Raw genomic sequence first — 19,953 nt, 5'->3', positions numbered from 1 at the left:
GAACAACAAGGGGAAGAAGTGTGGGTGAATGGTTGAACCTGAGTCTTCTTTTCATCCTGAATTACTTTTGTTACTTTCTGTGATACTGTTCCATGTTTAAAGATCAAAGGAGTATGAAACAAGTGCATTTCCAAGCCTACGTAAGTTGCACCTTGTGGCAAATAAGGAAGCGGTATTCAAACGGCGTGATGCGTTTATGGAAGAAAAAAGGAGCTTGATGGCAGCGGTGGGATTCGAACCCACGCCCCCGAAGAGACTGGAGCCTTAATCCAGCGCCTTAGACCGCTCGGCCACGCTACCTGCGCATGTTTCTGGCGGCTGTGTACTCACAACACGCACGCCATTTGGCAGCGTTCTGATCATTTCATTTTCTTTCTTGTCAAAAGGTTGCAAGTCCCGACAATATCTTTCCACACTCATGCGGCACTGCTGGCGGCATAGCTCATTTAGAGCGCCTTCACCTCTACAGGACGGCAAAAATACAAGAAAACTAGATCAATTCTAAAATATTTCACATCCCCCTCTATTTATTCTCACACAGAACAAATTATATCCTAATATATATAAATATATATATATATATATATCAAAAGAGTTTGAAGCGCAAGTTCCTCGTGTTACATTCAGGTGAAAGCTGCTAGCGTGTCAAATGACCACCAACAGGTGCAAACACAAGATAACAATTCACCACCAGCATAGGGAAAGTGCTGTGCCCAGTATTCAGCATTCAAATGCTGCCTCTAGGAAATCAATTCATGAACCTGTTTTGACTGGGAGTAAAGCAAAAAAAAAAAGGAGGAACCCTTAAAATGACACGCTAAATTAACAAGAGGACTCTATTTTTGGGTCCCGACCCCCAGGTTAAAAACCACAGAATTCATTTGAAACAGTCAGGAATCCTGCAGCATGTCAATTTTACCTACTGTAGATCAGCAAGACTTTTCCAGTTTTGGCCATCAACATAATGAAATAATCCAAGTACGGGATATATAGATAATATATGCTAAGCATGCTAAGAATGGGGCGTGTGCCTTGCGCTTTTTATCCAACTCTGGTATGACAAGAGATCTGTGCTTATTCTTCTCCAAAGCAAAAGAAGCATGACCCCGACGTGATTTGAACACGCAACCTCCTGATCTGGAGTCAGACGCGCGACCGTTGCGCCACGAGGTCTCACTGTGCAGGTGGGAGTGGTCGTCAAGAGAGTAGCCAACAAAGGTAGGTTATTTCCCCCAACCGACATAAAATTAGATAGATTCTGACAAAAAATATTCAGCCTAAAGAGGAAAGAAAATAAGTACTTTTCTTTTCAGCACAATACCACTGTAATTGAAGGCAAAGCCAAACAGAAAGGCACCAGCTAGCCAGTTTCTGTGTTTGCGGCAATGTGAAGCCATACCGGTTTAATTACATTACAATGGAACATGCAAATGCTGGGGTGAATCGTGCATGGTGTGGAATTCTCCACGTGACTTACTCTTTGCTAGCTTTATATTTAGGACAATTTGTGGCCTCTTTCAAGTGAGAAGAAAGATGTTAAATTCTCTTCCTAAAGAAGGTGTTTTATGGCATTCAGTAGATGTATTTGAGGATGGCCTCGATGTTCTTGTGGCAAAGCTGGAAACTATGCCACTATAGTATCTAAAGTGGGTATTGTGACACAGCTTGTTGATCCAAGGAGAAATCGGAAATGCAAATATGGAGTTCTAAAGGAATCCTGCTTCCCAATTTGGGGCACAATTGAAAATGACTTCAGGTCTTTCATTTTTTTCCCTTTCTCCTTCATTTGGAACAACAAGGGGAAGAAGGGTGGGTGAATGGTTGAACCTGAGTCTTCTTTTCATCCTGAATTACTTTTGTAACTTTCTGTGATACTGTTCCATGTTTAAATATCAAAGGAGTATGAAACAAGTGCATTTCCAAGCCTACGTAAGTTGCACCTTGTGGCAAATAAGGAAGCGGTATTCAAACGGCGTGATGCGTTTATGGAAGAAAAAAGGAGCTTGATGGCAGCGGTGGGATTCGAACCCACGCCCCCGAAGAGACTGGAGCCTTAATCCAGCGCCTTAGACCGCTCGGCCACGCTACCTGCGCATGTTTCCGGCGGCTGTGTACTCACAACACGCACGCCATTTGGCAGCGTTCTGATCATTTCATTTTCTTTCTTGTCAAAAGGTTGCAAGTCCCGACAATATCTTTCCACACTCATGTGGCACTGCTGGCGGCATAGCTCATTTAGAGCGCCTTCACCTCTACAGGACGGCAAAAATACAAGAAAACTAGATCAATTCTAAAATATTACACATCCCCCTCTATTTATTCTCACACAGAACAAATATTATCCTAATATATATAAATATATATATATATATATATCAAAAGAGTTTGAAGCGCAAGTTCCTCGTGTTACATTCAGGTGAAAGCTGCTAGCGTGTCAAATGACCACCAACAGGTGCAAACACAAGATAACAATTCACCACCAGCATAGGGAAAGTGCTGTGCCCAGTATTCAGCATTCAAATGCTGCCTCTAGGAAATCAATTCATGAACCTGTTTTGACTGGGAGTAAAGCAAAAAAAAAAGGAGGAACCCTTAAAATGACACGCTAAATTAACAAGAGGACTCTATTTTTGGGTCCCGACCCCCAGGTTAAAAACCACAGAATTCATTTGAAACAGTCAGGAATCCTGCAGCATGTCAATTTTACCTACTGTAGATCAGCAGGACTTTTCCAGTTTTGGCCATCAACATAATGAAATAATCCAAGTACGGGATATATAGATAATATATGCTAAGCATGCTAAGAATGGGGCGTGTGCCTTGCGCTTTTTATCCAACTCTGGTATGACAAGAGATCTGTGCTTATTCTTCTCCAAAGCAAAAGCAGCATGACCCCGACGTGATTTGAACACGCAACCTTCTGATCTGGAGTCAGACGCGCTACCGTTGCGCCACGAGGTCTCACTGTGCAGGTGGGAGTGGTCGTCAACAGAGTAGCCAACAATGGAAGGTTATTTCCCCCAACCGACATAAAATTAGATAGATTCTGACATATTAAATATTCCGCCTAAAGAGGAAAGAAAATAAGTACTTTTCTTTTCAGCACAATACCACTGTAATTGAAGGCAAAGCCAAACAGAAAGGCACCAGCTAGCCAGTTTCTGTGTTTGCGGCAATGTGAAGCCATACCGGTTTAATTACATTACAATGGAACATGCAAATGCTGGGGTGAATCGTGCATGGTGTGGAATTCTCCACGTGACTTACTCTTTGCTAGCTTTATATTTAGGACAATTTGTGGCCTCTTTCAAGTGAGAAGAAAGATGTTAAATTCTCTTCCTAAAGAAGGTGTTTTATGGCATTCAGTAGATGTATTTGAGGATGGCCTCGATGTTCTTGTGGCAAAGCTGGAAACTATGCCACTATAGTATCTAAAGTGGGTATTGTGACACAGCTTGTTGATCCAAGGAGAAATCGGAAATGCAAATATGGAGTTCTAAAGGAATCCTGCTTCCCAATTTGGGGCACAATTGAAAATGACTTCAGGTCTTTCATTTTTTTCCCTTTCTCCTTCATTTGGAACAACAAGGGGAAGAAGAGTGGGTGAATGGTTGAACCTGAGTCTTCTTTTCATCCTGAATTACTTTTGTAACTTTCTGTGATACTGTTCCATGTTTAAATATCAAAGGAGTATGAAACAAGTGCATTTCCAAGCCTACGTAAGTTGCACCTTGTGGCAAATAAGGAAGCGGTATTCAAACGGCGTGATGCGTTTATGGAAGAAAAAAGGAGCTTGATGGCAGCGGTGGGATTCGAACCCACGCCCCCGAAGAGACTGGAGCCTTAATCCAGCGCCTTAGACCGCTCGGCCACGCTACCTGCGCATGTTTCCGGCGGCTGTGTACTCACAACACGCACGCCATTTGGCAGCGTTCTGATCATTTCATTTTCTTTCTTGTCAAAAGGTTGCAAGTCCCGACAATATCTTTCCACACTCATGTGGCACTGCTGGCGGCATAGCTCATTTAGAGCGCCTTCACCTCTACAGGACGGCAAAAATACAAGAAAACTAGATCAATTCTAAAATATTACACATCCCCCTCTATTTATTCTCACACAGAACAAATATTATCCTAATATATATAAATATATATATATATATATATCAAAAGAGTTTGAAGCGCAAGTTCCTCGTGTTACATTCAGGTGAAAGCTGCTAGCGTGTCAAATGACCACCAACAGGTGCAAACACAAGATAACAATTCACCACCAGCATAGGGAAAGTGCTGTGCCCAGTATTCAGCATTCAAATGCTGCCTCTAGGAAATCAATTCATGAACCTGTTTTGACTGGGAGTAAAGCAAAAAAAAAAGGAGGAACCCTTAAAATGACACGCTAAATTAACAAGAGGACTCTATTTTTGGGTCCCGACCCCCAGGTTAAAAACCACAGAATTAATTTGAAACAGTCAGGAATCCTGCAGCATGTCAATTTTACCTACTGTAGATCAGCAGGACTTTTCCAGTTTTGGCCATCAACATAATGAAATAATCCAAGTACGGGATATATAGATAATATATGCTAAGCATGCTAAGAATGGGGCGTGTGCCTTGCGCTTTTTATCCAACTCTGGTATGACAAGAGATCTGTGCTTATTCTTCTCCAAAGCAAAAGCAGCATGACCCCGACGTGATTTGAACACGCAACCTTCTGATCTGGAGTCAGACGCGCTCCCGTTGCGCCACGAGGTCTCACTGTGCAGGTGGGAGTGGTCGTCAACAGAGTAGCCAACAAAGGTAGGTTATTTCCCCCAACCGACATAAAATTAGATAGATTCTGACATATTAAATATTCAGCCTAAAGAGGAAAGAAAATAAGTACTTTTCTTTTCAGCACAATACCACTGTAATTGAAGGCAAAGCCAAACAGAAAGGCACCAGCTAGCCAGTTTCTGTGTTTGCGGCAATGTGAAGCCATACCGGTTTAATTACATTACAATGGAACATGCAAATGCTGGGGTGAATCGTGCATGGTGTGGAATTCTCCACGTGACTTACTCTTTGCTAGCTTTATATTTAGGACAATTTGTGGCCTCTTTCAAGTGAGAAGAAAGATGTTAAATTCTCTTCCTAAAGAAGGTGTTTTATGGCATTCAGTAGATGTATTTGAGGATGGCCTCGATGTTCTTGTGGCAAAGCTGGAAACTATGCCACTATAGTATCTAAAGTGGGTATTGTGACACAGCTTGTTGATCCAAGGAGAAATCGGAAATGCAAATATGGAGTTCTAAAGGAATCCTGCTTACCAATTTGGGGCACAATTGAAAATGACTTCAGGTCTTTCATTTTTTTCCCTTTCTCCTTCATTTGGAACAACAAGGGGAAGAAGTGTGGGTGAATGGTTGAACCTGAGTCTTCTTTTCATCCTGAATTACTTTTGTAACTTTCTGTGATACTGTTCCATGTTTAAAGATCAAAGGAGTATGAAACAAGTGCATTTCCAAGCCTACGTAAGTTGCACCTTGTGGCAAATAAGGAAGCGGTATTCAAACGGCGTGATGCGTTTATGGAAGAAAAAAGGAGCTTGATGGCAGCGGTGGGATTCGAACCCACGCCCCCGAAGAGACTGGAGCCTTAATCCAGCGCCTTAGACCGCTCGGCCACGCTACCTGCGCATGTTTCCGGCGGCTGTGTACTCACAACACGCACGCCATTTGGCAGCGTTCTGATCATTTCATTTTCTTTCTTGTCAAAAGGTTGCAAGTCCCGACAATATCTTTCCACACTCATGTGGCACTGCTGGCGGCATAGCTCATTTAGAGCGCCTTCACCTCTACAGGACGGCAAAAATACAAGAAAACTAGATCAATTCTAAAATATTACACATCCCCCTCTATTTATTCTCACACAGAACAAATATTATCCTAATATATATAAATATATATATATATATATCAAAAGAGTTTGAAGCGCAAGTTCCTCGTGTTACATTCAGGTCAAAGCTGCTAGCGTGTCAAATGACCACCAACAGGTGCAAACACAAGATAACAATTCACCACCAGCATAGGGAAAGTGCTGTGCCCAGTATTCAGCATTCAAATGCTGCCTCTAGGAAATCAATTCATGAACCTGTTTTGACTGGGAGTAAAGCAAAAAAAAAAGGAGGAACCCTTAAAATGACACGCTAAATTAACAAGAGGACTCTATTTTTGGGTCCCGACCCCCAGGTTAAAAACCACAGAATTCATTTGAAACAGTCAGGAATCCTGCAGCATGTCAATTTTACCTACTGTAGATCAGCAGGACTTTTCCAGTTTTGGCCATCAACATAATGAAATAATCCAAGTACGGGATATATAGATAATATATGCTAAGCATGCTAAAAATGGGGCGTGTGCCTTGCGCTTTTTATCCAACTCTGGTATGACAAGAGATCTGTGCTTATTCTTCTCCAAAGCAAAAGCAGCATGACCCCGACGTGATTTGAACACGCAACCTTCTGATCTGGAGTCAGACGCGCTACCGTTGCGCCACGAGGTCTCACTGTGCAGGTGGGAGTGGTCGTCAACAGAGTAGCCAACAAAGGAAGGTTATTTCCCCCAACTGACATAAAATTAGATAGATTCTGACATATTAAATATTCAGCCTAAAGAGGAAAGAAAATAAGTACTTTTCTTTTCAGCACAATACCACTGTAATTGAAGGCAAAGCCAAACAGAAAGGCACCAGCTAGCCAGTTTCTGTGTTTGCGGCAATGTGAAGCCATACCGGTTTAATTACATTACAATGGAACATGCAAATGCTGGGGTGAATCGTGCATGGTGTGGAATTCTCCACGTGACTTACTCTTTGCTAGCTTTATATTTAGGACAATTTGTGGCCTCTTTCAAGTGAGAAGAAAGATGTTAAATTCTCTTCCTAAAGAAGGTGTTTTATGGCATTCAGTAGATGTATTTGAGGATGGCCTCGATGTTCTTGTGGCAAAGCTGGAAACTATGCCACTATAGTATCTAAAGTGGGTATTGTGACACAGCTTGTTGATCCAAGGAGAAATCGGAAATGCAAATATGGAGTTCTAAAGGAATCCTGCTTCCCAATTTGGGGCACAATTGAAAATGACTTCAGGTCTTTCATTTTTTTCCCTTTCTCCTTCATTTGGAACAACAAGGGGAAGAAGGGTGGGTGAATGGTTGAACCTGAGTCTTCTTTTCATCCTGAATTACTTTTGTAACTTTCTGTGATACTGTTCCATGTTTAAATATCAAAGGAGTATGAAACAAGTGCATTTCCAAGCCTACGTAAGTTGCACCTTGTGGCAAATAAGGAAGCGGTATTCAAACGGCGTGATGCGTTTATGGAAGAAAAAAGGAGCTTGATGGCAGCGGTGGGATTCGAACCCACGCCCCCGAAGAGACTGGAGCCTTAATCCAGCGCCTTAGACCGCTCGGCCACGCTACCTGCGCATGTTTCCGGCGGCTGTGTACTCACAACACGCACGCCATTTGGCAGCGTTCTGATCATTTCATTTTCTTTCTTGTCAAAAGGTTGCAAGTCCCGACAATATCTTTCCACACTCATGTGGCACTGCTGGCGGCATAGCTCATTTAGAGCGCCTTCACCTCTACAGGACGGCAAAAATACAAGAAAACTAGATCAATTCTAAAATATTACACATCCCCCTCTATTTATTCTCACACAGAACAAATATTATCCTAATATATATAAATATATATATATATATATCAAAAGAGTTTGAAGCGCAAGTTCCTCGTGTTACATTCAGGTGAAAGCTGCTAGCGTGTCAAATGACCACCAACAGGTGCAAACACAAGATAACAATTCACCACCAGCATAGGGAAAGTGCTGTGCCCAGTATTCAGCATTCAAATGCTGCCTCTAGGAAATCAATTCATGAACCTGTTTTGACTGGGAGTAAAGCAAAAAAAAAAGGAGGAACCCTTAAAATGACACGCTAAATTAACAAGAGGACTCTATTTTTGGGTCCCGACCCCCAGGTTAAAAACCACAGAATTCATTTGAAACAGTCAGGAATCCTGCAGCATGTCAATTTTACCTACTGTAGATCAGCAGGACTTTTCCAGTTTTGGCCATCAACATAATGAAATAATCCAAGTACGGGATATATAGATAATATATGCTAAGCATGCTAAGAATGGGGCGTGTGCCTTGCGCTTTTTATCCAACTCTGGTATGACAAGAGATCTGTGCTTATTCTTCTCCAAAGCAAAAGCAGCATGACCCCGACGTGATTTGAACACGCAACCTTCTGATCTGGAGTCAGACGCGCTACCGTTGCGCCACGAGGTCTCACTGTGCAGGTGGGAGTGGTCGTCAAGAGAGTAGCCAACAAAGGTAGGTTATTTCCCCCAACCGACATAAAATTAGATAGATTCTGACAAAATAAATATTCAGCCTAAAGAGGAAAGAAAATAAGTACTTTTCTTTTCAGCACAATACCACTGTAATTGAAGGCAAAGCCAAACAGAAAGGCACCAGCTAGCCAGTTTCTGTGTTTGCGGCAATGTGAAGCCATACCGGTTTAATTACATTACAATGGAACATGCAAATGCTGGGGTGAATCGTGCATGGTGTGGAATTCTCCACGTGACTTACTCTTTGCTAGCTTTATATTTAGGACAATTTGTGGCCTCTTTCAAGTGAGAAGAAAGATGTTAAATTCTCTTCCTAAAGAAGGTGTTTTATGGCATTCAGTAGATGTATTTGAGGATGGCCTCGATGTTCTTGTGGCAAAGCTGGAAACTATGCCACTATAGTATCTAAAGTGGGTATTGTGACACAGCTTGTTGATCCAAGGAGAAATCGGAAATGCAAATATGGAGTTCTAAAGGAATCCTGCTTCCCAATTTGGGGCACAATTGAAAATGACTTCAGGTCTTTCATTTTTTTCCCTTTCTCCTTCATTTGGAACAACAAGGGGAAGAAGGGTGGGTGAATGGTTGAACCTGAGTCTTCTTTTCATCCTGAATTACTTTTGTAACTTTCTGTGATACTGTTCCATGTTTAAATATCAAAGGAGTATGAAACAAGTGCATTTCCAAGCCTACGTAAGTTGCACCTTGTGGCAAATAAGGAAGCGGTATTCAAACGGCGTGATGCGTTTATGGAAGAAAAAAGGAGCTTGATGGCAGCGGTGGGATTCGAACCCACGCCCCCGAAGAGACTGGAGCCTTAATCCAGCGCCTTAGACCGCTCGGCCACGCTACCTGCGCATGTTTCCGGCGGCTGTGTACTCACAACACGCACGCCATTTGGCAGCGTTCTGATCATTTCATTTTCTTTCTTGTCAAAAGGTTGCAAGTCCCGACAATATCTTTCCACACTCATGTGGCACTGCTGGCGGCATAGCTCATTTAGAGCGCCTTCACCTCTACAGGACGGCAAAAATACAAGAAAACTAGATCAATTCTAAAATATTACACATCCCCCTCTATTTATTCTCACACAGAACAAATATTATCCTAATATATATAAATATATATATATATATATCAAAAGAGTTTGAAGCGCAAGTTCCTCGTGTTACATTCAGGTGAAAGCTGCTAGCGTGTCAAATGACCACCAACAGGTGCAAACACAAGATAACAATTCACCACCAGCATAGGGAAAGTGCTGTGCCCAGTATTCAGCATTCAAATGCTGCCTCTAGGAAATCAATTCATGAACCTGTTTTGACTGGGAGTAAAGCAAAAAAAAAAGGAGGAACCCTTAAAATGACACGCTAAATTAACAAGAGGACTCTATTTTTGGGTCCCGACCCCCAGGTTAAAAACCACAGAATTCATTTGAAACAGTCAGGAATCCTGCAGCATGTCAATTTTACCTACTGTAGATCAGCAGGACTTTTCCAGTTTTGGCCATCAACATAATGAAATAATCCAAGTACGGGATATATAGATAATATATGCTAAGCATGCTAAGAATGGGGCGTGTGCCTTGCGCTTTTTATCCAACTCTGGTATGACAAGAGATCTGTGCTTATTCTTCTCCAAAGCAAAAGCAGCATGACCCCGACGTGATTTGAACACGCAACCTTCTGATCTGGAGTCAGACGCGCTACCGTTGCGCCACGAGGTCTCACTGTGCAGGTGGGAGTGGTCGTCAACAGAGTAGCCAACAAAGGTAGGTTATTTCCCCCAACCGACATAAAATTAGATAGATTCTGACATATTAAATATTCAGCCTAAAGAGGAAAGAAAATAAGTACTTTTCTTTTCAGCACAATACCACTGTAATTGAAGGCAAAGCCAAACAGAAAGGCACCAGCTAGCCAGTTTCTGTGTTTGCGGCAATGTGAAGCCATACCGGTTTAATTACATTACAATGGAACATGCAAATGCTGGGGTGAATCGTGCATGGTGTGGAATTCTCCACGTGACTTACTCTTTGCTAGCTTTATATTTAGGACAATTTGTGGCCTCTTTCAAGTGAGAAGAAAGATGTTAAATTCTCTTCCTAAAGAAGGTGTTTTATGGCATTCAGTAGATGTATTTGAGGATGGCCTCGATGTTCTTGTGGCAAAGCTGGAAACTATGCCACTATAGTATCTAAAGTGGGTATTGTGACACAGCTTGTTGATCCAAGGAGAAATCGGAAATGCAAATATGGAGTTCTAAAGGAATCCTGCTTCCCAATTTGGGGCACAATTGAAAATGACTTCAGGTCTTTCATTTTTTTCCCTTTCTCCTTCATTTGGAACAACAAGGGGAAGAAGGGTGGGTGAATGGTTGAACCTGAGTCTTCTTTTCATCCTGAATTACTTTTGTAACTTTCTGTGATACTGTTCCATGTTTAAATATCAAAGGAGTATGAAACAAGTGCATTTCCAAGCCTACGTAAGTTGCACCTTGTGGCAAATAAGGAAGCGGTATTCAAACGGCGTGATGCGTTTATGGAAGAAAAAAGGAGCTTGATGGCAGCGGTGGGATTCGAACCCACGCCCCCGAAGAGACTGGAGCCTTAATCCAGCGCCTTAGACCGCTCGGCCACGCTACCTGCGCATGTTTCCGGCGGCTGTGTACTCACAACACGCACGCCATTTGGCAGCGTTCTGATCATTTCATTTTCTTTCTTGTCAAAAGGTTGCAAGTCCCGACAATATCTTTCCACACTCATGTGGCACTGCTGGCGGCATAGCTCATTTAGAGCGCCTTCACCTCTACAGGACGGCAAAAATACAAGAAAACTAGATCAATTCTAAAATATTACACATCCCCCTCTATTTATTCTCACACAGAACAAATATTATCCTAATATATATAAATATATATATATATATATCAAAAGAGTTTGAAGCGCAAGTTCCTCGTGTTACATTCAGGTGAAAGCTGCTAGCGTGTCAAATGACCACCAACAGGTGCAAACACAAGATAACAATTCACCACCAGCATAGGGAAAGTGCTGTGCCCAGTATTCAGCATTCAAATGCTGCCTCTAGGAAATCAATTCATGAACCTGTTTTGACTGGGAGTAAAGCAAAAAAAAAAGGAGGAACCCTTAAAATGACACGCTAAATTAACAAGAGGACTCTATTTTTGGGTCCCGACCCCCAGGTTAAAAACCACAGAATTCATTTGAAACAGTCAGGAATCCTGCAGCATGTCAATTTTACCTACTGTAGATCAGCAGGACTTTTCCAGTTTTGGCCATCAACATAATGAAATAATCCAAGTACGGGATATATAGATAATATATGCTAAGCATGCTAAGAATGGGGCGTGTGCCTTGCGCTTTTTATCCAACTCTGGTATGACAAGAGATCTGTGCTTATTCTTCTCCAAAGCAAAAGCAGCATGACCCCGACGTGATTTGAACACGCAACCTTCTGATCTGGAGTCAGACGCGCTACCGTTGCGCCACGAGGTCTCACTGTGCAGTTGAGTGGTCGTCAACAGAGTAGCCAACAAAGGTAGGTTATTTCCCCCAACCGACATAAAATTAGATAGATTCTGACATATTAAATATTCAGCCTAAAGAGGAAAGAAAATAAGTACTTTTCTTTTCAGCACAATACCACTGTAATTGAAGGCAAAGCCAAACAGAAAGGCACCAGCTAGCCAGTTTCTGTGTTTGCGGCAATGTGAAGCCATACCGGTTTAATTACATTACAATGGAACATGCAAATGCTGGGGTGAATCGTGCATGGTGTGGAATTCTCCACGTGACTTACTCTTTGCTAGCTTTATATTTAGGACAATTTGTGGCCTCTTTCAAGTGAGAAGAAAGATGTTTAATTCTCTTCCTAAAGAAGGTGTTTTATGGCATTCAGTAGATGTATTTGAGGATGGCCTCGATGTTCTTGTGGCAAAGCTGGAAACTATGCCACTATAGTATCTAAAGTGGGTATTGTGACACAGCTTGTTGATCCAAGGAGAAATCGGAAATGCAAATATGGAGTTCTAAAGGAATCCTGCTTCCCAATTTGGGGCACAATTGAAAATGACTTCAGGTCTTTCATTTTTTTCCCTTTCTCCTTCATTTGGAACAACAAGGGGAAGAAGGGTGGGTGAATGGTTGAACCTGAGTCTTCTTTTCATCCTGAATTACTTTTGTAACTTTCTGTGATACTGTTCCATGTTTAAAGATCAAAGGAGTATGAAACAAGTGCATTTCCAAGCCTACGTAAGTTGCACCTTGTGGCAAATAAGGAAGCGGTATTCAAACGGCGTGATGCGTTTATGGAAGAAAAAAGGAGCTTGATGGCAGCGGTGGGATTCGAACCCACGCCCCCGAAGAGACTGGAGCCTTAATCCAGCGCCTTAGACCGCTCGGCCACGCTACCTGCGCATGTTTCTGGCGGCTGTGTACTCACAACACGCACGCCATTTGGCAGCGTTCTGATCATTTCATTTTCTTTCTTGTCAAAAGGTTGCAAGTCCCGACAATATCTTTCCACACTCATGTGGCACTGCTGGCGGCATAGCTCATTTAGAGCGCCTTCACCTCTACAGGACGGCAAAAATACAAGAAAACTAGATCAATTCTAAAATATTACACATCCCCCTCTATTTATTCTCACACAGAACAAATATTATCCTAATATATATAAATATATATATATATATATATATATATATCAAAAGAGTTTGAAGCGCAAGTTCCTCGTGTTACATTCAGGTGAAAGCTGCTAGCGTGTCAAATGACCACCTACAGGTGCAAACACAAGATAACAATTCACCACCAGCATAGGGAAAGTGCTGTGCCCAGTATTCAGCATTCAAATGCTGCCTCTAGGAAATCAATTCATGAACCTGTTTTGACTGGGAGTAAAGCAAAAAAAAAAGGAGGAACCCTTAAAATGACACGCTAAATTAACAAGAGGACTCTATTTTTGGGTCCCGACCCCCAGGTTAAAAACCACAGAATTCATTTGAAACAGTCAGGAATCCTGCAGCATGTCAATTTTACCTACTGTAGATCAGCAGGACTTTTCCAGTTTTGGCCATCAACATAATGAAATAATCCAAGTACGGGATATATAGATAATATATGCTAAGCATGCTAAGAATGGGGCGTGTGCCTTGCGCTTTTTATCCAACTCTGGTATGACAAGAGATCTGTGCTTATTCTTCTCCAAAGCAAAAGCAGCATGACCCCGACGTGATTTGAACACGCAACCTTCTGATCTGGAGTCAGACGCGCTACCGTTGCGCCACGAGGTCTCACTGTGCAGGTGGGAGTGGTCGTCAAGAGAGTAGCCAACAAAGGTAGGTTATTTCCCCCAACCGACATAAAATTAGATAGATTCTGACAAAATAAATATTCAGCCTAAAGAGGAAAGAAAATAAGTACTTTTCTTTTCAGCACAATACCACTGTAATTGAAGGCAAAGCCAAACAGAAAGGCACCAGCTAGCCAGTTTCTGTGTTTGCGGCAATGTGAAGCCATACCGGTTTAATTACATTACAATGGAACATGCAAATGCTGGGGTGAATCGTGCATGGTGTGGAATTCTCCACGTGACTTACTCTTTGCTAGCTTTATATTTAGGACAATTTGTGGCCTCTTTCAAGTGAGAAGAAAGATGTTAAATTCTCTTCCTAAAGAAGGTGTTTTATGGCATTCAGTAGATGTATTTGAGGATGGCCTCGATGTTCTTGTGGCAAAGCTGGAAACTATGCCACTATAGTATCTAAAGTGGGTATTGTGACACAGCTTGTTGATCCAAGGAGAAATCGGAAATGCAAATATGGAGTTCTAAAGGAATCCTGCTTCCCAATTTGGGGCACAATTGAAAATGACTTCAGGTCTTTCATTTTTTTCCCTTTCTCCTTCATTTGGAACAACAAGGGGAAGAAGGGTGGGTGAATGGTTGAACCTGAGTCTTCTTTTCATCCTGAATTACTTTTGTAACTTTCTGTGATACTGTTCCATGTTTAAATATCAAAGGAGTATGAAACAAGTGCATTTCCAAGCCTACGTAAGTTGCACCTTGTGGCAAATAAGGAAGCGGTATTCAAACGGCGTGATGCGTTTATGGAAGAAAAAAGGAGCTTGATGGCAGCGGTGGGATTCGAACCCACGCCCCCGAAGAGACTGGAGCCTTAATCCAGCGCCTTAGACCGCTCGGCCACGCTACCTGCGCATGTTTCCGGCGGCTGTGTACTCACAACACGCACGCCATTTGGCAGCGTTCTGATCATTTCATTTTCTTTCTTGTCAAAAGGTTGCAAGTCCCGACAATATCTTTCCACACTCATGTGGCACTGCTGGCGGCATAGCTCATTTAGAGCGCCTTCACCTCTACAGGACGGCAAAAATACAAGAAAACTAGATCAATTCTAAAATATTACACATCCCCCTCTATTTATTCTCACACAGAACAAATATTATCCTAATATATATAAATATATATATATATATATCAAAAGAGTTTGAAGCGCAAGTTCCTCGTGTTACATTCAGGTGAAAGCTGCTAGCGTGTCAAATGACCACCAACAGGTGCAAACACAAGATAACAATTCACCACCAGCATAGGGAAAGTGCTGTGCCCAGTATTCAGCATTCAAATGCTGCCTCTAGGAAATCAATTCATGAACCTGTTTTGACTGGGAGTAAAGCAAAAAAAAAAGGAGGAACCCTTAAAATGACACGCTAAATTAACAAGAGGACTCTATTTTTGGGTCCCGACCCCCAGGTTAAAAACCACAGAATTCATTTGAAACAGTCAGGAATCCTGCAGCATGTCAATTTTACCTACTGTAGATCAGCAGGACTTTTCCAGTTTTGGCCATCAACATAATGAAATAATCCAAGTACGGGATATATAGATAATATATGCTAAGCATGCTAAGAATGGGGCGTGTGCCTTGCGCTTTTTATCCAACTCTGGTATGACAAGAGATCTGTGCTTATTCTTCTCCAAAGCAAAAGCAGCATGACCCCGGCGTGATTTGAACATGCAACCTTCTGATCTGGAGTCAGACGCGCTACCGTTGCGCCACGAGGTCTCACTGTGCAGGTGGGTGTGGTCGTCAACAGAGTAGCCAACAAAGGTAGGTTATTTCCCCCAACCGACATAAAATTAGATAGATTCTGACATATTAAATATTCAGCCTAAAGAGGAAAGAAAATAAGTACTTTTCTTTTCAGCACAATACCACTGTAATTGAAGGCAAAGCCAAACAGAAAGGCACCAGCTAGCCAGTTTCTGTGTTTGCTGCAATGTGAAGCCATACCGGTTTAATTACATTACAATGGAACATGCAAATGCTGGGGTGAATCGTGCATGGTGTGGAATTCTCCACGTGACTTACTCTTTGCTAGCTTTATATTTAGGACAATTTGTGGCCTCTTTCAAGTGAGAAGAAAGATGTTAAATTCTCTTCCTAAAGAAGGTGTTTTATGGCATTCAGTAGATGTATTTGAGGATGGCCTCGATGTTCTTGTGGCAAAGCTGGAAACTATGCCACTATAGTATCTAAAGTGGGTATTGTGACACAGCTTGTTGATCCAAGGAGAAATCGGAAATGCAAATATGGAGTTCTAAAGGAATCCTGCTTACCAATTTGGGGCACAATTGAAAATGACTTCAGGTCTTTCATTTTTTTCCCTTTCTCCTTCATTTGGAACAACAAGGGGAAGAAGGGTGGGTGAATGGTTGAACCTGAGTCTTCTTTTCATCCTGAATTACTTTTGTAACTTTCTGTGATACTGTTCCATGTTTAAATATCAAAGGAGTATGAAACAAGTGCATTTCCAAGCCTACGTAAGTTGCACCTTGTGGCAAATAAGGAAGCGGTATTCAAACGGCGTGATGCGTTTATGGAAGAAAAAAGGAGCTTGATGGCAGCGGTGGGATTCAAACCCACGCCCCCGAAGAGACTGGAGCCTTAATCCAGCGCCTTAGACCGCTCGGCCACGCTACCTGCGCATGTTTCCGGCGGCTGTGTACTCACAACACGCACGCCATTTGGCAGTGTTTTGATCATTTCATTTTCTTTCTTGTCAAAAGGTTGCAAGTCCCGACAATATCTTTCCACACTCATGTGGCACTGCTGGCGGCATAGCTCATTTAGAGCGCCTTCACCTCTACAGGACGGCAAAAATACAAGAAAACTAGATCAATTCTAAAATATTACACATCCCCCTCTATTTATTCTCACACAGAACAAATATTATCCTAATATATATAAATATATATATATATATATATATCAAAAGAGTTTGAAGCGCAAGTTCCTCATGTTACATTCAGGTGAAAGCTGCTAGCGTGTCAAATGACCACCAACAGGTGCAAACACAAGATAACAATTCACCACCAGCATAGGGAAAGTGCTGTGCCCAGTATTCAGCATTCAAATGCTGCCTCTAGGAAATCAATTCATGAACCTGTTTTGACTGGGAGTAAAGCAAAAAAAAAAGGAGGAACCCTTAAAATGACACGCTAAATTAACAAGAGGACTCTATTTTTGGTTCCCGACCCCCAGGTTAAAAACCACAGAATTCATTTGAAACATTCAGGAATCCTGCAGCATGTCAATTTTACCTACTGTAGATCAGCAGGACTTTTCCAGTTTTGGCCATCAACATAATGAAATAATCCAAGTACGGGATATATAGATAATATATGCTAAGCATGCTAAGAATGGGGCGTGTGCCTTGCGCTTTTTATCCAACTCTGGTATGACAAGAGATCTGTGCTTATTCTTCTCCAAAGCAAAAGCAGCATGACCCCGACGTGATTTGAACACGCAACCTTCTGATCTGGAGTCAGACGCGCTACCGTTGCGCCACGAGGTCTCACTGTGCAGGTGGGAGTGGTCGTCAACAGAGTAGCCAACAAAGGTAGGTTATTTCCCCCAACCGACATAAAATTAGATAGATTCTGACATATTAAATATTCAGCCTAAAGAGGAAAGAAAATAAGTACTTTTCTTTTCAGCACAATACCACTGTAATTGAAGGCAAAGCCAAACAGAAAGGCACCAGCTAGCCAGTTTCTGTGTTTGCGGCAATGTGAAGCCATACCGGTTTAATTACATTACAATGGAACATGCAAATGCTGGGGTGAATCGTGCATGGTGTGGAATTCTCCACGTGACTTACTCTTTGCTAGCTTTATATTTAGGACAATTTGTGGCCTCTTTCAAGTGAGAAGAAAGATGTTAAATTCTCTTCCTAAAGAAGGTGTTTTATGGCATTCAGTAGATGTATTTGAGGATGGCCTCGATGTTCTTGTGGCAAAGCTGGAAACTATGCCACTATAGTATCTAAAGTGGGTATTGTGACACAGCTTGTTGATCCAAGGAGAAATCGGAAATGCAAATATGGAGTTCTAAAGGAATCCTGCTTCCCAATTTGGGGCACAATTGAAAATGACTTCAGGTCTTTCATTTTTTTCCCTTTCTCCTTCATTTGGAACAACAAGGGGAAGAAGGGTGGGTGAATGGTTGAACCTGAGTCTTCTTTTCATCCTGAATTACTTTTGTAACTTTCTGTGATACTGTTCCATGTTTAAATATCAAAGGAGTATGAAACAAGTGCATTTCCAAGCCTACGTAAGTTGCACCTTGTGGCAAATAAGGAAGCGGTATTCAAACGGCGTGATGCGTTTATGGAAGAAAAAAGGAGCTTGATTGCAGCGGTGGGATTCGAACCCACGCCCCCGAAGAGACTGGAGCCTTAATCCAGCGCCTTAGACCGCTCGGCCACGCTACCTGCGCATGTTTCCGGCGGCTGTGTACTCACAACACGCACGCCATTTGGCAGCGTTCTGATCATTTCATTTTCTTTCTTGTCAAAAGGTTGCAAGTCCCGACAATATCTTTCCACACTCATGTGGCACTGCTGGCGGCATAGCTCATTTAGAGCGCCTTCACCTCTACAGGACGGCAAAAATACAAGAAAACTAGATCAATTCTAAAATATTACACATCCCCCTCTATTTATTCTCACACAGAACAAATATTATCCTAATATATATAAATATATATATATATATATATATATCAAAAGAGTTTGAAGCGCAAGTTCCTCGTGTTACATTCAGGTGAAAGCTGCTAGCGTGTCAAATGACCACCAACAGGTGCAAACACAAGATAACAATTCACCACCAGCATAGGGAAAGTGCTGTGCCCAGTATTCAGCATTCAAATGCTGCCTCTAGGAAATCAATTCATGAACCTGTTTTGACTGGGAGTAAAGCAAAAAAAAAAGGAGGAACCCTTAAAATGACACGCTAAATTAACAAGAGGACTCTATTTTTGGGTCCCGACCCCCAGGTTAAAAACCACAGAATTCATTTGAAACAGTCAGGAATCCTACAGCATGTCAATTTTACCTACTGTAGATCAGCAGGACTTTTCCAGTTTTGGCCATCAACATAATGAAATAATCCAAGTACGGGATATATAGATAATATATGCTAAGCATGCTAAGAATGGGGCGTGTGCCTTGCGCTTTTTATCCAACTCTGGTATGACAAGAGATCTGTGCTTATTCTTCTCCAAAGCAAAAGCAGCATGACCCCGACGTTATTTGAACACGCAACCTTCTGATCTGGAGTCAGACGCGCTACCGTTGCGCCACAAGGTCTCACTGTGCAGGTGGGAGTGGTCGTCAACAGAGTAGCCAACAAAGGTAGGTTATTTCCCCCAACCGACATAAAATTAGATAGATTCTGACATATTAAATATTCAGCCTAAAGAGGAAAGAAAATAAGTACTTTTCTTTTCAGCACAATACCACTGTAATTGAAGGCAAAGCCAAACAGAAAGGCACCAGCTAGCCAGTTTCTGTGTTTGCGGCAATGTGAAGCCATACCGGTTTAATTACATTACAATGGAACATGCAAATGCTGGGGTGAATCGTGCATGGTGTGGAATTCTCCACGTGACTTACTCTTTGCTAGCTTTATATTTAGGACAATTTGTGGCCTCTTTCAAGTGAGAAGAAAGATGTTAAATTCTCTTCCTAAAGAAGGTGTTTTATGGCATTCAGTAGATGTATTTGAGGATGGCCTCGATGTTCTTGTGGCAAAGCTGGAAACTATGCCACTATAGTATCTAAAGTGGGTATTGTGACACAGCTTGTTGATCCAAGGAGAAATCGGAAATGCAAATATGGAGTTCTAAAGGAATCCTGCTTCCCAATTTGGGGCACAATTGAAAATGACTTCAGGTCTTTCATTTTTTTCCCTTTCTCCTTCATTTGGAACAACAAGGGGAAGAAGGGTGGGTGAATGGTTGAACCTGAGTCTTCTTTTCATCCTGAATTACTTTTGTAACTTTCTGTGATACTGTTCCATGTTTAAATATCAAAGGAGTCTGAAACAAGTGCATTTCCAAGCCTACGTAAGTTGCACCTTGTGGCAAATAAGGAAGCGGTATTCAAACGGCGTGATGCGTTTATGGAAGAAAAAAGGAGCTTGATTGCAGCGGTGGGATTCGAACCCACGCCCCCGAAGAGACTGGAG

General features: G+C 42.0%; 18 non-coding genes across 18 annotated transcripts; all 18 read right to left on the bottom strand.

The window, feature by feature from the left end:
• Nucleotides 1–218: 218 nt before the first annotated feature.
• TRNAL-AAG (transfer RNA leucine (anticodon AAG)) lies at nt 219–300 on the bottom strand. The gene has a single exon. It is a non-coding gene; the product is annotated as a tRNA-Leu (tRNA).
• Nucleotides 301–2,007: 1,707 nt separating this feature from the next.
• Nucleotides 2,008–2,089, bottom strand: TRNAL-AAG (transfer RNA leucine (anticodon AAG)). The gene has a single exon. It is a non-coding gene; the product is annotated as a tRNA-Leu (tRNA).
• Nucleotides 2,090–2,889: 800 nt separating this feature from the next.
• Nucleotides 2,890–2,961, bottom strand: TRNAW-CCA (transfer RNA tryptophan (anticodon CCA)). The gene has a single exon. It is a non-coding gene; the product is annotated as a tRNA-Trp (tRNA).
• An 836-nt stretch (nt 2,962–3,797) lies between these two features.
• TRNAL-AAG (transfer RNA leucine (anticodon AAG)) lies at nt 3,798–3,879 on the bottom strand. Its single transcript has one exon. It is a non-coding gene; the product is annotated as a tRNA-Leu (tRNA).
• An 800-nt stretch (nt 3,880–4,679) lies between these two features.
• Nucleotides 4,680–4,751, bottom strand: TRNAW-CCA (transfer RNA tryptophan (anticodon CCA)). Its single transcript has one exon. It is a non-coding gene; the product is annotated as a tRNA-Trp (tRNA).
• An 836-nt stretch (nt 4,752–5,587) lies between these two features.
• On the bottom strand, nt 5,588–5,669 carry TRNAL-AAG (transfer RNA leucine (anticodon AAG)). Its single transcript has one exon. It is a non-coding gene; the product is annotated as a tRNA-Leu (tRNA).
• A 798-nt stretch (nt 5,670–6,467) lies between these two features.
• On the bottom strand, nt 6,468–6,539 carry TRNAW-CCA (transfer RNA tryptophan (anticodon CCA)). Its single transcript has one exon. It is a non-coding gene; the product is annotated as a tRNA-Trp (tRNA).
• An 836-nt stretch (nt 6,540–7,375) lies between these two features.
• On the bottom strand, nt 7,376–7,457 carry TRNAL-AAG (transfer RNA leucine (anticodon AAG)). The gene has a single exon. It is a non-coding gene; the product is annotated as a tRNA-Leu (tRNA).
• Nucleotides 7,458–8,255: 798 nt separating this feature from the next.
• Nucleotides 8,256–8,327, bottom strand: TRNAW-CCA (transfer RNA tryptophan (anticodon CCA)). Its single transcript has one exon. It is a non-coding gene; the product is annotated as a tRNA-Trp (tRNA).
• An 836-nt stretch (nt 8,328–9,163) lies between these two features.
• TRNAL-AAG (transfer RNA leucine (anticodon AAG)) lies at nt 9,164–9,245 on the bottom strand. Its single transcript has one exon. It is a non-coding gene; the product is annotated as a tRNA-Leu (tRNA).
• A 798-nt stretch (nt 9,246–10,043) lies between these two features.
• Nucleotides 10,044–10,115, bottom strand: TRNAW-CCA (transfer RNA tryptophan (anticodon CCA)). The gene has a single exon. It is a non-coding gene; the product is annotated as a tRNA-Trp (tRNA).
• Nucleotides 10,116–10,951: 836 nt separating this feature from the next.
• TRNAL-AAG (transfer RNA leucine (anticodon AAG)) lies at nt 10,952–11,033 on the bottom strand. The gene has a single exon. It is a non-coding gene; the product is annotated as a tRNA-Leu (tRNA).
• Nucleotides 11,034–11,831: 798 nt separating this feature from the next.
• Nucleotides 11,832–11,903, bottom strand: TRNAW-CCA (transfer RNA tryptophan (anticodon CCA)). The gene has a single exon. It is a non-coding gene; the product is annotated as a tRNA-Trp (tRNA).
• An 834-nt stretch (nt 11,904–12,737) lies between these two features.
• Nucleotides 12,738–12,819, bottom strand: TRNAL-AAG (transfer RNA leucine (anticodon AAG)). The gene has a single exon. It is a non-coding gene; the product is annotated as a tRNA-Leu (tRNA).
• Nucleotides 12,820–13,627: 808 nt separating this feature from the next.
• Nucleotides 13,628–13,699, bottom strand: TRNAW-CCA (transfer RNA tryptophan (anticodon CCA)). The gene has a single exon. It is a non-coding gene; the product is annotated as a tRNA-Trp (tRNA).
• An 836-nt stretch (nt 13,700–14,535) lies between these two features.
• TRNAL-AAG (transfer RNA leucine (anticodon AAG)) lies at nt 14,536–14,617 on the bottom strand. Its single transcript has one exon. It is a non-coding gene; the product is annotated as a tRNA-Leu (tRNA).
• A 798-nt stretch (nt 14,618–15,415) lies between these two features.
• TRNAW-CCA (transfer RNA tryptophan (anticodon CCA)) lies at nt 15,416–15,487 on the bottom strand. The gene has a single exon. It is a non-coding gene; the product is annotated as a tRNA-Trp (tRNA).
• Nucleotides 15,488–17,207: 1,720 nt separating this feature from the next.
• Nucleotides 17,208–17,279, bottom strand: TRNAW-CCA (transfer RNA tryptophan (anticodon CCA)). The gene has a single exon. It is a non-coding gene; the product is annotated as a tRNA-Trp (tRNA).
• Nucleotides 17,280–19,953: the final 2,674 nt, after the last annotated feature.

This window comes from Pelobates fuscus, chromosome 3, assembly GCF_036172605.1.
Source record: "Pelobates fuscus isolate aPelFus1 chromosome 3, aPelFus1.pri, whole genome shotgun sequence".
NCBI classification, from domain to species: Eukaryota; Metazoa; Chordata; class Amphibia; order Anura; family Pelobatidae; genus Pelobates; species Pelobates fuscus.
This window is presented reverse-complemented; position numbering and strand designations above follow the sequence as displayed.